The 15,275-nt window shown below is 46.9% G+C and overlaps 1 long non-coding RNA gene across 1 annotated transcript; it reads right to left on the bottom strand.

Moving 5' to 3' along the window:
• Nucleotides 1-859: 859 nt before the first annotated feature.
• LOC122684664 lies at nt 860-6,564 on the bottom strand. Its single transcript, XR_006338119.1, has 3 exons — nt 6,469-6,564; nt 4,892-4,981; nt 860-1,136 (listed from the first exon to the last, which is right to left on the bottom strand). It is a non-coding gene; the product is annotated as an uncharacterized LOC122684664 (long non-coding RNA).
• Nucleotides 6,565-15,275: the final 8,711 nt, after the last annotated feature.

The following is a 15,275-nucleotide window of genomic DNA, read 5'->3' as shown; positions in this document are numbered from 1 at the left end:
GGGGAGGGGAGGTGGCCCCACTCTTGCCTGACGCCCACAGATCCATCCATGGCGCCTCCCATCTCCACTTGCCCCCCACCCCCAACGCCGAGAGACAGATGGTGAGCAGCCCGTGTTTTGCCAGGAGAGCCTCTCAGAGCTCTCAAGGGCGAGGGCTCCCTGGGTGGAGGAGTCTGTGAGAAGCTGGCCTTCCATCTCCAAATAATGAATAGGCTCTAATGTGATTCTAGAAAACCATTCAACCAGGAAAAGTTGGCACAGATGCGTGAAGCGGTTCCCGTCTCATTTACATTCCATCTTCCAATTGGCATTTTCTTAGGAGCCCAGAGATGCAGTGGCTCTCCCAGTAACTGATTAAAAACTAGTCAGATACTCTGCCCCAAACAGACACTAGTCTTCCTGTGCTTTATACTTATCTTCAAGGCCATGGTATCAAATTATCAGATGAAAACCACCAGGGACATGGCTATTGCATCACCACGAACTTCTTACCTCTTAGTAAGTACACTGAAAATAGTTGCCTACCCTTATATTTGTTAAGAGAATGCAGTAGATTCTACAAATACATCACTTGGTCCTCATATAAGCCTACCAACCAGATGATAAAATAATCCCAAAGTCATTACTGAGTCTTCAAAGTTTCCATAGCAACAAGCACCTCTTGTCTGAATCACACAACCTTTGCTGTGGTGAGTGCTCTAGGGCTTCTCTGGGGGCTCTGTGGTAAAGAATCTGCCTGCAATGCAGGTGACGTGGGTTCGATCCCCAGGTCAGGAAAATTCCCTGGAGAAGGGAATGGTAACCCACTCCAGTGGGTACAAAATTTTAATCTAGACAGGACCCAGACTCAACATTTTTCTTGCACATACTTTATTCCTAGTAAGCACAGAGCTTTTTTGTATAGAGTACACGGTTTTATTAATATTCAGAGCAATCAAAGGACAGATTTATGACCATTTTTATGTTAGAATCTAAAAGGCCATCTTCTCAGTTCTTAACATCACTGAGATTGTCCTCCCAGTGGACCTGGCACCCTTCACCTGCAGGGCACAAGTGCTCACCAGCCTTTATTCTAAAGATCTTCTTTCTTCTTTTTTTATTTAAAGCAGAAGCATGTACAAGCATCCAAATGCTCCCTATAAAAGATAAGAAAGTTAGTATTTAGTTTTTCTTTCTGGGTTTTATTAAAATGAAATATGTAGAAGATGACAAACTTGCACCAAATGTTGACCCCCAAGTAAAACTTGCTCACCACTCCTCAGAGAACCACCATCACAGACTCACTGAGTGGCCCTTCAGTTTATATATTTTACATTTTCAGATGCCATGTGGTAAAGAATCTGCCTGCCAATGCAAGAGACGCAGAAGGCTTGGGTTTGATCCCTGGGTTGGGAAGATTGGAGAAGGAAATGACAATAGTCTCTAGTATTCTTGCCTGGGAAATCCCATAGACAAGAGGAACATGGTGGACTACAGTCCATGGGGTTGCAAAGAGTCAGACACAACTGAACACACACACACATATTTAAGTTACAAAATTCCCATTTGCCTCTTCTTTCTTTCTTTGTACTTCTTTTATGTCTTTGCTGAGACTATATTTTCCATTTGTTTCAAACATGTTCAAAATTGCCTGTTGAAGCATTTTTGTGATGGCTGCTATGAAATCTTTGTTAAATCATTTCAACCTCTGTGTCACCTCAGGGCTAGCCTCTATTAAATTGTCTTTTCTCATTCAAGTTGAGATTTCCCTCGTTCATGGCATGATGAGCGGTTTTCAATTATATCCTGGATATTTGGGTATTATGTTGGAAGATTCTGGATCTATTTAAGTCTTTTATTATAGCAAGTATGTGTGTGTGTGTGTGTGTGTGTGTGTGTGTGTGTGTGTAATGCTAGTGTTGTCATTTAGTTTATTTCTATGTATTTCATAAGCCCCATATTGTTAATATTTTCCCTTTGAGTATTCAATGATCTTTCAAAGATATTAAAAGTAAGAAAAGTGCCTATTATATGGAACATTATTTTTATTATTTCCATCATCCTGCTTTTCTTTGTGTTCAACCACATTTCCATCTGCTAGCCTGTTCTTTCTTCCTGAAAAACTTTCTTCACTATTTCTTGGCAGTGAATTCTTTCAGCTTTTGTTAAAAAGTCTTTGTTCTGTCTTCATTTCTGTAAGATATTTTCACTGGACACAGAACGCTGGGTTTATTGATTTTTCTTTCAGTACTCTAAAGACATCTCTTGATTTTCCTCAGGCTTGATAAATTTCTGATGAGAAATTGGCTATAATTTTTTTTCCTCTATGTAAGTTTTCTGCTGCTGCTGCCTTCAAGATTTTTCTCTTTTATCTTTGGTCTCCAGGGGTTTGATTACGATACATCTAGGTTTGTTTGCTTTTGTTTGTTTTTCTGATTTCCATTTTCCTGAGCTTCTTGCATCTGTAGTTTGTTGGTTCTCTAACTTAAAGCAATTTTCTCCACATATTTCCTTTGCCCATCCTCTTTCCCTGTCCTCTCCAATCATATGGATTCCAATTTGTCCTACAGCTCTTACATGTTTTGCTTTGTTGTTTTGGTCTCTTTGTTCTTTGAGTTTCAGTTGGTTTAATTTCTATTGACCTATCTGTGTTCACTAATTTTTTTTTAGTCTGATGTGGCCAGTTTGCTGATAAGTTCATTGAAGGAGTTCTTCTCTGATAGTATGTTCTTTTCTTTCTTTTTTTTTTTTATTACTGGCATTGCCATTTGATTCTTTTTATAGATTCTATCTCTCTGCCAAAATTCTCCATCTGTTCATGCATGTTGTCCATCTGTTGAACTGGATTCTTTAACACATTTGATGTCTTTATTTAAATAGTTTACATATTTAGCATCTCGTTGATAGTTGCAATATTGAGGTCATTTCTAGATCAAGATCTGTTAACTGTTTATTATCATTGCTACAGCTGAACCTGGTACTGTAGGTAATAGTCATCATTAGAAAGAAAGATAGAGAAAGAAAAGCCATGTAATAGTTAAAAGGGGAGAGATAAATATATCATTATTTTCAGACACTGTGATCACAGAAAATTCAAAAACTCCAACAGAAGCAATGAGAGTTTACCAAAATCAAATTTTAAAACTCAACAGCACTCTGAGCTAATCAACTAGAAAACAAAAAGAAAAAAAAAAAAGCTGCCATTCACAATTGTAACAATATCTGGGCAGCATCAGAAACTAACAAATTATGAATAAAATCTGCTTAGAAAAATGTTACAATTTAATTAAATTTTGTAAAATAGACTTTAAGTAAATGGAGAATCAATCATGTTCTTGGATAGAATAACAAATTTTTGACAAATTAATTCTCTCAACACTGTTCTATAATTTTAAAACAACTTCAATCAAATGTCAGAGATGTATTTTAATGTATTTGGTGAACTGGCTCTGAAATATACGTGGCATAATATTCTAATGTCTAATTGTCTATGAAAAGTTAAGTCAACTTTGAAAAAGAAGACTGGAATTGTGTTCCATGAGGTATTAAGTAAGATATGCTTCATAGGCACATTTTAAAAACTGGATGTCACTCATCAAAGAACATAAATTGGCCAACAGAATGGCATAGAGAGCTCAGATACAGATCCTTGTATTGGGGGATCTTAATGTATGATAAAGTAGCAGAGCAGGTCATGGGGGAAAAGATGATTAAGTAGACCAATTAAGGATCTACTGGTGACCATCTCTCTAAGGGAAGAAAGGCCTGCTTTATGGAATTTGCTGATCTCCATGGTATAAACACTCCATCACAGTGAACCTCAAACCCTCCAGCACTCAGCAGACATGCCTGCTTGGAGCTGCCCCTGCCAAGGGCACAGTGTGCAGCCTTGGGATCCATGGTGACCACAGGCTCCTGTCTCCCAAATTCAAACGCTGGAACTCTGACCCCATGGGATGGTTTTTTGGAGGTAATTAAAAGTAATTAAGAGGTAATTACCTTTGGGAGGTAATTAAATCTTGGTGAGGGAGGTCTCATGATAGGACTGGTGACCCTGAGAGAAGAGACAGGGGAGCTTTCCCCTTCTGTCCGTGATAGGCAATCTGCTGGCACCTTGATCTTGGACTCCCAGCCTTCAAAACCCTGAGAAATCATTTGTTGCTGTTTAAGCTGCCCAGCCTGTGGTTTTTCTTATAGCAGCCAAAGCAGAATCTGTCCCCCTAAGAGAAACATGGGTTTTCCCAGCTGGGGCTAGAGGTAAAGAACCTGCTTGCCAATACAAGAGATGTAAGAGAGCTGTGTTTGATCCTTAGGTTGGGAAGATCCCCTGGAGAAGGGAATGACCACCCACTCCAGTATTCTTGCCTGGAGAATTCCATGGACAGAGGAGCCTGGCGGGCTACAGTCCATGGGGTCTCAAAGAGTTGGATGCAACTGAAGCGACTTAGCATGCACACACACAAGAGAAATGTGGTGGCCGGGGGTGGGGGGGTAGTGCAGGCGTGGCAGGTGCTACAGGGATCATCAAGCAGCTAGAAGAGAGAGCAGACCCTCCGTGCAACAAGGAAGGCAGACAAAGAACATGGACCACCACCCATATGTAGAGCAAATGTGCAGGAACAGCCCCACAGCGAATGATGAATCCGTATACCTTCCCAGCAGCTGGCAGCTCTCAGGTCTGGGAAGGAGAAGCAGAGGAAAATTGGTGATCTGTTGAGGCTCCACTTGAATTTGGGGAACCTTCAGAAGGAGCAGGATACAAGAAGATGAGTTTCAACTTGCTCAGGTCTTCCTCATTCCCCAACAAGGGCATACTCTGGGTCTGCAATTTAGAAGCTATGTGACCCTGAGTGATCACCTAACCTCTCTGAGACTCAAGTCTCCAGCTGGAAAATGAAGGGACCACACTCACCCTCAGCAACGTGTGTCTCTGAAGCCGACGTCCAGTCTCGCTTGGAATCGCGGTGAGATGCCACTTAACGTGGAAAGGACGAGAAGTCGACTGTGGAAAAGAGATGAATGAGATGATAAACAGTGGTTTGAAGGGCATGGCACCTGGAGACAAATGCTGCAATTTAATAAGCGTGGCCGAGAACAGGCACCAGCAAGGCAGATACAAGTGGCCTGCATCAGACTCTAAGGGAGATACACCCAGAGATGTAAAGCATGCGGGGGGGAAGGGCAGGCCAGGGTGGGTCCCCCTGCAGGCTCCCCGCCAGGAGCGTCCAGCTGCCCAGAGAGAAGGTGCGTGTCTGACTTTGAGGTGTGCCGAGAGCCACAGGTCGGGAAGGGCAGACAGGATGCCCTCCAGGGAGGAGCCACTGAGAGCATCTTACAGAGGAGACACTCACGTGGGATCCGAGAGGACAGACAAAGGGCCCTGCGGAGCCTTCTGCTCATCCAGCTGGACTCCCATCAGCAGACTTTCCATGTGGAGAAGTCTTGAGACTCTAAAGCAGGTTCTGTCAAAGACCTGAAATACTGGCAAGTCTTAATGGTGTTGAGATCTGTGTATAAAATAAAATCAGTCTGAGCAGGTTCTAGTAACAAAGGTAGATGATCAGTCTGGGTAATAGCATTTTGAGCCCAAAAAAAAGAAAAAAGCAAGAAAAAAGTCTACAGTCATAAGACACTCTTATCTTTGGTGGTTAATATGCTAGCTGTGATGCTATTTCCCCAAAAAGAGCCAGAGAAACTGTCAGGCACCAGCCAGCTCCCTGAGTAACTGAAGTAATGAATTTCTGGTGTTTCCTTAAAAATGGAAACAATGTGACATTCAGCGAGTTATGGAGCTCTTCTAATGCTCACCTGCCCTATTGGTTGTGGGGTTAATATTACTCATGAGGTTGTTGTGAAGTTGAAATGACAAAACACGGGAAGTCACTCAGCACCGTGTCTGCAAAGCACGAAGTGCTTCATGAGGGTCAGCCAAGAGAGATGGTTGTTCAGAACTTCTGCTTCTCAAGTCCCTCCCCCGGGAGCAGTTAAACAGAACTTTATTCAAAGCTGAACCCCACCCTAAAATTAGGGATTTTTGAACTGAGAAACCTAAGTCTTGGGGACTTCAACTAAAGCCTGAGTGAACAAGTGGTGAGCGGCAGGATTCCAACCCAGGTTATGTGGGTCCACACTCTCCCCGCTACCCACAAACCTCACCTGTGCTTCTGAGTTCACACTGGCTTGGTCCACACTGGTCTGCAGGTGCGGGCAGCCGGGGGTTCCCCTCTGGTGAACAGATGGGGAATTTAACTAAGTGCCCCTTGCCCAGTGAAATGGGGAACCTGAGCTTGGATCCATGTTCACTGACTTACAGGCAAGAGTTCTTTCTAAACCAGTGTATAATACATGCCCCCTCCCACACCAAGTCCACAAGCAAGCCTGCTCTGTCTTTTTCTATCTGAACATCATACTATGCCATCCTCATTCACCTCCTGAAACATGGCCCCCAAACACCCTGCAGTGATAGAGGATGCATGAAATGTGATTTACCTGGAAACCCTTGCGATGAGCAATGATGGTTTTGGTAAGACCATGTCATCAGGAACTGCTGTAAAATGTCTGAGGAAAATGACTGAACTTCTCTTTGGAAAAGATTTGCCAGGATCATCGGCCCGCTCTTGCTACAACTTCCCATTTCAAATTTCTGCTTTTCTCTAGGAATCTGGAGTCTCATTCTGTAGGAATGAGAGTCAGTTCAGTAGGAAGTGATTGTTGGATGAAATCCTGAAATGCTCACGCAGCAAGCAGTCTCTGATGGAGTCACCATGGCCATTGTGTGTTCCTCGCTGGGTCTCCGTGGCTGCACTGAAACAGTCGCTTGTAGCCTGTGGGTTTTGCCATCACCATGGACCACAAACCACGGCCCATATCCTTCTGTTGCTGTTGGTGATGCAAAGTCTAAATTACTGCTCATTTTTAAATCCCTGTAGGATGGCCCTGAGGTGTGGATACTTCTGGTATATTGGTCTTTTGCTCTGTTTTCTTTTGTAGACTGGGGTATCATTGGGTAAACCACCTTTGTTCCGCAATGACTAGAGTGTCCATTGGCTTAACAAGGACCCAGCCCTCTGCTTGTTCTTGTGCTTCTCATAGGGACGGGTGACCAGCGGTCATGTTCCTGCAGTGGGGTTGGACCCTGCGGGAGTTTCCCACAAAACACTGGGGCTCCATCTCTGCTTTTGCCCACATGTGTCCGCTTCCATCCACCTCTACCTCCCTGCTTCCCTGGAAGCTTCTGCGACTTTAGATTTGTTACTGGTAATTTCTGTAGCTAAGAAAGAAGACAAATGTGGACTCTGTTTTTTTAATTGGTTAATGTATAAAACAACTGGGCTAAGCTATCTGGGTTGAAAAGAGAGGTCTGTTGGCTCTTCAGTGCTTGGGTGAGTGCATTCATTAGTAAGCACGTATTTACATTAGTTTCAGCAAAAACACATTTGTTTGTACAAACATGGAGCAGAGTAGGAGAATGTTTACAGTATCCCCACTTGCCAACTCAGAAACAGCTCATCCTGCAGACGCAATGAGGCATCAAGCCTCCGTTCTCCCGTGGAGCACCAGCAGGGAGAGCAGCCCAGGCTCTGCATGGAGAACGCCCCTCTTACAAGGAACCGCCCAGTCGCCCGGTCGCCCCTCCCAAATTGGAGGCACCTCCACCACCATCCCTGACAGGTGCTTTCATAGCCCTTCCTGAACAAGTTCAAAGACAGAGCCCCTCACTCCCTGGAGAATGACCACTGTCTGTCTAAACAGTTCTGTTAGAATGTTCCTTGCTATTGATGCGAAGTCTGGATCCTTACAACCTCTTCCTATCTGTTCTAATTCTATCCTCTGGAGCCAAACAAAACAAAGCTCCTTCCTCCTCCAAACAATGGTGCTTCAAACATGTGGAGGAAACCCTGTCATCTACGCTCTGTGTTTTGTCTCCAGTGAACATTTAGTGCTTGAAACATTCCTTTTAAGACATGGCTTCTATTTCTTTCCCCATCCAGGGCCCTGCCCTGCCCTTGGGCTCGACCTGGAACAGAGGGGATGATGCCCCCTCCCCTGGTATGTCCGTTCACGCTCGCTCCCACCCTGGCTGTGGACTTCCTCTGATAGACTGTAAGAAGCCGGCTGCTGATCAAAGTCAGAAAGCAACTGTTCTCGAACATCGTGCGTTTACTGTAAGGTCATGGAAATGTATCTGACCTTCTGGGTCTGCTCCACCAGCGGTTGGGATAGAGATGTGGATTCTAGAGTTGGGCACACTTTCTGTGCCCACACCTCTCTGCTCCTGCATGGCTAGTGTGGCTGCCCCAGTTTGCCTTTCTCTGGGGCAGAGGTTCTTGGGGAGCAGATGGAGAAGGCCAGACGCCCCCATCTCTCCAAGGGATGGAGGCAAGAGAAGTTTGCAAAAACCTTCCAGGGACTTTGACATGAAGCTTGTGTCCCTTCCCAGATCTGAGAACCCTCCCTCAAGGACCAGGCTGCCCCTTGAAGAAAGACACCTGAGATTTCCCTCCTGATTCCTCAGAGGATTTCCTACTCACCAGCCCAGGAGAACCTGCTTATATCCACCACTCCACTTTCTCAGAATCTTCAGGAGAAAAAAGTTATCTATGAGCTTCCCTGGTAGCTCAGTTGGTAAAGAATCTGCCTGCAATGCAGGAGACTGGGGTTCAATCCCTGAATCAGGAAGATCCCCTGGAGAAGGAAATGGCAACCCACTCCAGTATTCTTGCCTGGAGAATCCCATGGACAGAGGAGATGGTGGGCTACAGTCCATGGGGTCACAGAGTTGGACACTGTGCAACAGTGTGGACATTGAGCAACTAAACCACCAAGGGCTTTGAAGCTGATTCCGGACTGATGTCCACACACACGCCAATAGTTTGGAACATCACATCCCCCGGGACACCCAGAGCCCAGCTGCCATGTTCTCACTCAGCAGGCCAAGTGCATCCCTCCCAGGAGTCCGGCCAGTCTCCCCCCTTGATGTTACGGAGGGAGGGGGGCAAATGCTGTCCAGACCCAAAAAGCAGAAGGGATTACAGTCAGAGATCATTTTGAAGTTTAATGTCTTGGAACATTTTTTCTTTCAAATCTGTTATTTTAAGCACACACATTGTGATTTAATGACTCTTTGGGGGAGTTCAGTCTGTGGTTGGGGCTCGGGGCCCTGAGGAATGCATGTTTAATTTTTTTTTCATCCTATAACCAGTATTTCATCTTAGACTAAATAGATGCACATTTTAGAAATCCCACAGAATCACTGAGAGAAACACTGCTGTTTATATAAACGAGTGCTTGTTTGAGCGAATTTAGCTAAAGGAAACAGCCAGAGCTGGTTCTAGAGGCGTTTGGGGGCTTCCTTCATCTCCTCCCAGTTCCTCCCAATCTGCATTCTTACAGGACTTACACGCATGCCCAACCCTGTAACTTGTCTGCATACCTGGTGCCACCGCTGATTCTGGTCTCTGTGCCATAAAGACCAGGCCCCGTGCTGCTAGACCCAGCAGCCAGAACAGGGACAGCTCCCTCGCTGCACCGGGTGGAACTCTGGCTGAGTTTGGACACATGGGTGAAGTTTTCATCCTCTCTGAAGACATGGTGAAGGGAACTGGCCGGTGCAGTGGAGAGAGTAAGAGAGAACTTTGCAGTGGGACTGCAAGTGAAGTCCCTCTGCTTATACCTCTCCTGCCCCCTAAATCCTCCAATGGTGGCACAGGAAATTTCCTCAAAACTTCAGCTGCCACCTCTTCATCCACAGTATCACTGACTCTGCCTAATCCACTGAAAACCAAGAGCCAAAGGAGTCCTAAAATATAATGTGCAATCAACACCTGAGATTTAAGAGGTCATGCATTTCTGCTCTTTGTCTTTCGAAAATGTTTGAGCAGTCATGGAACAGATATGAGGGCTTCCCTGGTGGCTCAGATGGTAAAGAATCTGTCTGCATTGCGGGAGACCTGGCTTCAATCCCCGGGTTGAGAAGATTCCCCTGGAGATGGGAATAGCAACCCACTCCAGTATTCTTGCCTGGAGAATTCCATGGATAGAGGAGCCTGGTGGACTACAGTCTATGGGGTTGCAAAGAGTCAGACACGATATGACTCAGCTAATGAAGTAATAATGAAATGTATAGCTAGCTTTTCTTTGGGGCCTCTTTCTCTGAAGCTTCTGACAGCCACATGGTTTATCCACACTACACACCATCTGTAATTCAGCACTACCCTCTGCAAAAAGAGCACTGTAGGTACCATAAAATAGCCTTGGTCTACTGGGTGGACCCGACGGGACATTCTTAGCATCCTAGTCAAGGTGTCCAGGTGGGTCAGCTGGAATGGAACCGGATCATGAAAGATTGTATCCTTGGAAATGATTTTAAACCACAGAGGGTTACTGAAAGCTTTGCACACTGGGTTAATGTGGACTTGTTTGCATCTCAGAAAATTGCTCAGGCAATGGGGTATATGGTGGTTCAAGAAGAAAGAGAAAAGAAGGTCAGTGAGAAAGCTGCTTCAATAACCCGTCCCTCCAGCAAACCAGCGGGTCTCCCACTTCTAGATGTCCCATGTCCTTGGATTTGGGGGCGGGAAGGCAGGAAAGAGTAAGCAGTGATTTCATCTGTTTCTCCAAGTTACAGAAAGCGTGCCGGGCCCTTCTTGGGGGTTTTGAGTCTTATGTCAAGAGGTGGGGCCCTGGCTTTGACAGGTGGGGCTCTTCCCATCTAGTTGCCCTTGGCAGTCAGTGTAACGTGTGGAACGAACAAATCCCCGAAATGTATGCACACAGAGGGGTCTCAATACGTCAAAATGTAAAACTTCACTATGTTCCTTCTTTAAGGTGCAGCTCAGAATGGCCTCTGGAGAAGGAGTGGGAGTTATTAGCGAACGTGGTAAACTAAGCACACACAGCCTGAGGATAAAAACTGTTAGCTGACATTCCCAGTGCTGGGGAGACTGGAACTTCATGAGCTGGAATAAGTAATGTGTTACGAGGATATTTCTATTGCAAATTCTTCACTGACTACTAGACTCTAACTTGCCGCCTAAATTATTTCTCAAAGAAATCTACTTTATATTGTTCCAAAGAGAAAGAAAAGTTCTGTGGTCAATGATCTCTCCAAGTGCATTTGTTTACTTCAGAGGTCAGCTGGGAAGACCGGCTTAGGTTTTTACGACACACTCACACAGGCTGCAATTACTTTAAATCCATTGATGCAATTGTAAGTCATAAAGGTTTGAGGACAAATTTGTAACTAGAAGTAAAAAAATCTCATGACTCTCCTTAACTTTTTTTTTTTTTGAAGTTCTGGAAAAGTTAGTTTCAAAAATCAGTTGTGTAACTTAACTTTCACTCTTAGAATTTGAGAGCTCAATGTTGGGGGTTGGGGGAACACAGTTGCCTGGAACTTAGTTCAGAGTCTAGAGCCCTCCTGCTCCTGCCTGGAGGTTGCACCAGTTTCGGGCACAGGCCCTGCTGACTCACTCCCCCTAAACCTGAACTAGCAGACTTTGAAGTTAACTGATGGTCTGGTTTGTTTTACCCACAATTCATTTGTTAGCAGAGGAATAATTCCTTTTTATCTCTGTCTTCTCTTGACTAATTCAATTAAATCGGCCCTCAAATATACCATGGGATTAGTGAGGTCATATAGCTTTTATTCTTGAATGATGTAAATCCAACTTCCTAATTTCTATTAAAATGTCTTTTTTTTTTTTTTATGAAACTTGCCTTTGACTTCCTGATAATTGAAAGAAAAATTCAGATATCATAAATCATAGTAATTCACACAGAGCTTAAAGGGCTATAAAGTATTAGTCACTCAGTCATGTCTGACTCTTTGTGACTCCATGGACTATAGCCCACCAGGCTCCTCTGTCCATGGAATTCTCCAGGCAAGAACACTGGAGTAGATTGCCACTTCCTTCTCCAGGGGATCTTCCTGACCCAGGGATCAAGCCCACGTCTCTTGCATTGCAGGCAGATTCTTTACCACTGAAACAACAGGGGAGCCCCAGAAGACTGTAAGACCCAGTCCAAAAGGAAAATGTTTGCTGTAAATGAGTTGATGGTGGTACTTACTAAAACCTTGTCAGAACTGTCAGAATCAGGCTCAGAAAAGAGCAACCCTGGGGATTTTAAAGTTTAAGAAAAATCCGTCAATCAGTTTTGCCTTCTGCCTCTGATCAAACACCCTTCTTCAGGCTCTTGTGTTTCATGCAGCGGGTGTGGAGCTCCCAAGGGGGCAGGTGGCGGGGCTGGCACATTCCTGACACAGCACCCAGGTGGCTGGGGGATGAGGCCTTGCCTCCCAAGGGCCTCCAGCCCAGCCTCCCAAGTCCCAGGAGAATGTGAGCACTGGGGTCCCTTTCTCCTCAGGGGCCCTGTGGGGCTGGGGTGTTAACAGGTAGGGGGCAGAATCTGTAGAACGAAGATGCTTGGTCCCCAGAGCACCCCCAAACACAGAAGGCATCCGGCCTGAGGCCAGGGGTGCACCTACAACCTGCTCTCTGGGCCTGAAAAGACCAGCTAAGGTCCTGTAGGTGGGCCTGAAGCACCAGCTTTGGGTCAAAAACCACTTGGAACTCCAGGAAACACAGCAGCACAATGTGTGGGGCTGGAGGATGGGAGAAATGTAGGTCTGGGACACAAAGGCGAGAAGTGACAGAAGTCACATCACAAAGGGTCCCGTGAGGCCCCTGAGACAGCTGATGCCTCACTTCCCATCAAATTTGGATTAGCCACTGCAAAGGAGGAAAAAGAACAAATAAAGGAAATCCACAGATAATCCCCAAACCTCCCTCTGCCCTCCCAGTTTAAATTCCTCCTGTGCCAAGGCAGGCCTCCCTTCTGTTGACCGGGGCTGATAAAGAGGGACAAGATTAACCGGCCCTCCTATGAGCTCTGTCCTGTGCAAGCACACGGGAAATAGGGAAGGATGAGGGACCCCTGATTTGCACAGATCTGGAGCTGCAGCCTGGAGGGGCTGGAGAAGGGGGTCCCGGCTGCAGCGTGAGGAGCAGAAGAGGATGTGGACTGTGCTGGGGTGGACATGCAGGGACACACTGGTGGGAGCAGGCGGGGGTGGGTGACAGGGGACCCAGCCACGGAGCCACACAGTCAGGAGCCCTTGAACCCAGCCAGAGAGAGAGACAGGACAAGGTAGGATGCTGAGGAAGTGAGCCATAGGCAGCTGGATGGCATGAGGCTGGGGTCTCACTCTCCCTCCCGTGGACGCCCCCTCGATTAAACCCACAGCACTGGGGTGGATGACACCAGCCTGGACTAAAGCCGACCGGCCTGTCACGACATCTGCTGCGGGGCTGAAGCCGTGAGCCCCACACCCGGGCATGTGGAGGGTGATTTCTTCAAGTCTTCAGACATGGAGCCAGTCAGGGTTTCTCGGGGACCCAACTAGTGAGACGGCGTCCCCTGCTTCCTCAGGCCTCCTCGAGGCATCTCTATTCAGCAGCTGCAGGGCCCTCTCCCGGCTGTGTCACCAAGGAACGTGGTCTCTCAGGCAAGTCCCCTTTCGTCTCTGGGTCTCTGTCACCTTCTCTGGCTGGCCTCGGGTCACGGGGCTGATGCCTCCAGAGGGACTTGCTTCCCAAGTGATAACAGAAAGAACTCGTCTCAGGGTCTTTTTCTCCTCCCTTCCTTCCTTCCTATACCCTTTCCTTTTCCTTTTCCTCATTTTAGATATACCTCTGGAAGAAAGTCCAGCGTCCTCTGCTGATCTTCTGGTGTTTTTTAGCCCTTTTCCATTTGGTGTGTATGCATGCTAGGTCATTCATTCGTGTCCAGCTTTGTGCAACCCCATGGACTGGAGCCCAGCAGGCTCCTCTGTCCATGGAACTCTTCAGGCAAGAATACTGGAGTGGGCTGCCATTTCCTTCTCCAGGGGATCTTTCCAACCCAGGGGTCCAAACTGCATCTCATGTATCCTGCATCAGCAGGTGGGTTAACCACTAGCACCACTCCATTTGACAATAACTTCATAAATGTGTTCTGGAAAAAATTTTTTTAATTTAATTATAGAAATCGGTGAAACAGAGGACAGAGAAGTCTTTTGGACACTAAGAATATTCTACCAACAGAAGCTGCCACACTGTTATTGAAGAGCTGGTCTTCTGGGGTCACAGGACACACCAAGGTCAGATTGGGCCTGAGTCCACCTCACTTCAACAGGGCGCATTCCATCCAGATTCCTTCTGGAAAGTGGAAGCCCCGGAAGTGTGTTGTGTGTTTGTGACCACCTCAGGCGCTCCTCCTCCTGGGGTCTGAAGGGCTTCAGTGTAGACAGGGACCCCAGGGGCCTTTGGCCATCTGTCAGTAGTTCACACTCTCAGGGTAGCGTCGCGTGTCTTCCTTCTGAGAACAGAACAAACCGGCTTGGTTCACTGCTGAGCCCCTAAGCGTTTCTGGTTGAGAGGCAGCTCACCCTCCTCTGTCATCTTCAGTCTGAGTACAGAAAATGGGCCCGGCCCTTCCTCACCCTTCCACACACCCCCAGTGCAGCCCCCACCCACCAGTCTTGGAGCCCAGAGAGTGAGCAACAGGGCTGGCTCATCCTCTAAGAACAAAGGAGTCCCACGTCTTGGGCAGCGGTGTGTCCCAGCACCCCCTCCACATCCCCACCAGCTTGGGGACCTCCTCCAGCACAGCCTGTCACCTTACCAGCCCCCTTTCAGAGCCCCGGGCTCCAGGGCCCAGGGCACATGGCCCGAGGCCTGGACTCACCCGGCTGCTCCTGAGGGGGAAGCAACGCCCTGAGAGGACACAGCGCTGGGGCTTCCTGAGGCCCTGCTGTCTCCAGGTCTCAGAGGACACCACACATCACATGTGTCTGCACAGGATGGTGGGGTCGCTAACAGCAACCCCACCTGGGAGTGTAGGCCGCTGCCCGGATTTAGGTCCTGTGGTCTCCCCTCCCCCCGTCCTGACCCTCCCCTCCCCTACCCCAACCCCGTCCCCTCCTATCTTCTCTTCTCTTTTTTGTACTAGGACACTGAGGTCAGTGGATCCTCAGAAATAACATGAACCTGTTTTTGTTATTACTCAGTTGTTTTGGGGAAACGTGGTCACAAGCTCCATTCTGACCCTCTCTAGTGGGTCACTGTCCTCATGCATCACTAGGAATCTCAATGATCACTCAGACCAGTGCGGGACCATGCCAACCCAGAGGCTGCCCGGTTCTGAGCACATGTCTGCCGTCTTCAGGGTGCTCGCCTGGCCTCGGCAGCCCTGGAAGGACTTCTCATGCAACACGAGTCGCCTTCCACAGAAGGCATGTGAAATCCAACCATTTT

The sequence above is a fragment of the Cervus elaphus genome, chromosome 27 (genome assembly GCF_910594005.1).
Source record: "Cervus elaphus chromosome 27, mCerEla1.1, whole genome shotgun sequence".
Classification (NCBI taxonomy): Eukaryota; Metazoa; Chordata; class Mammalia; order Artiodactyla; family Cervidae; genus Cervus; species Cervus elaphus.
The sequence above is the reverse complement of the archived record's forward strand: the minus strand, read 5'-3'. Positions and strand labels throughout refer to the sequence as shown.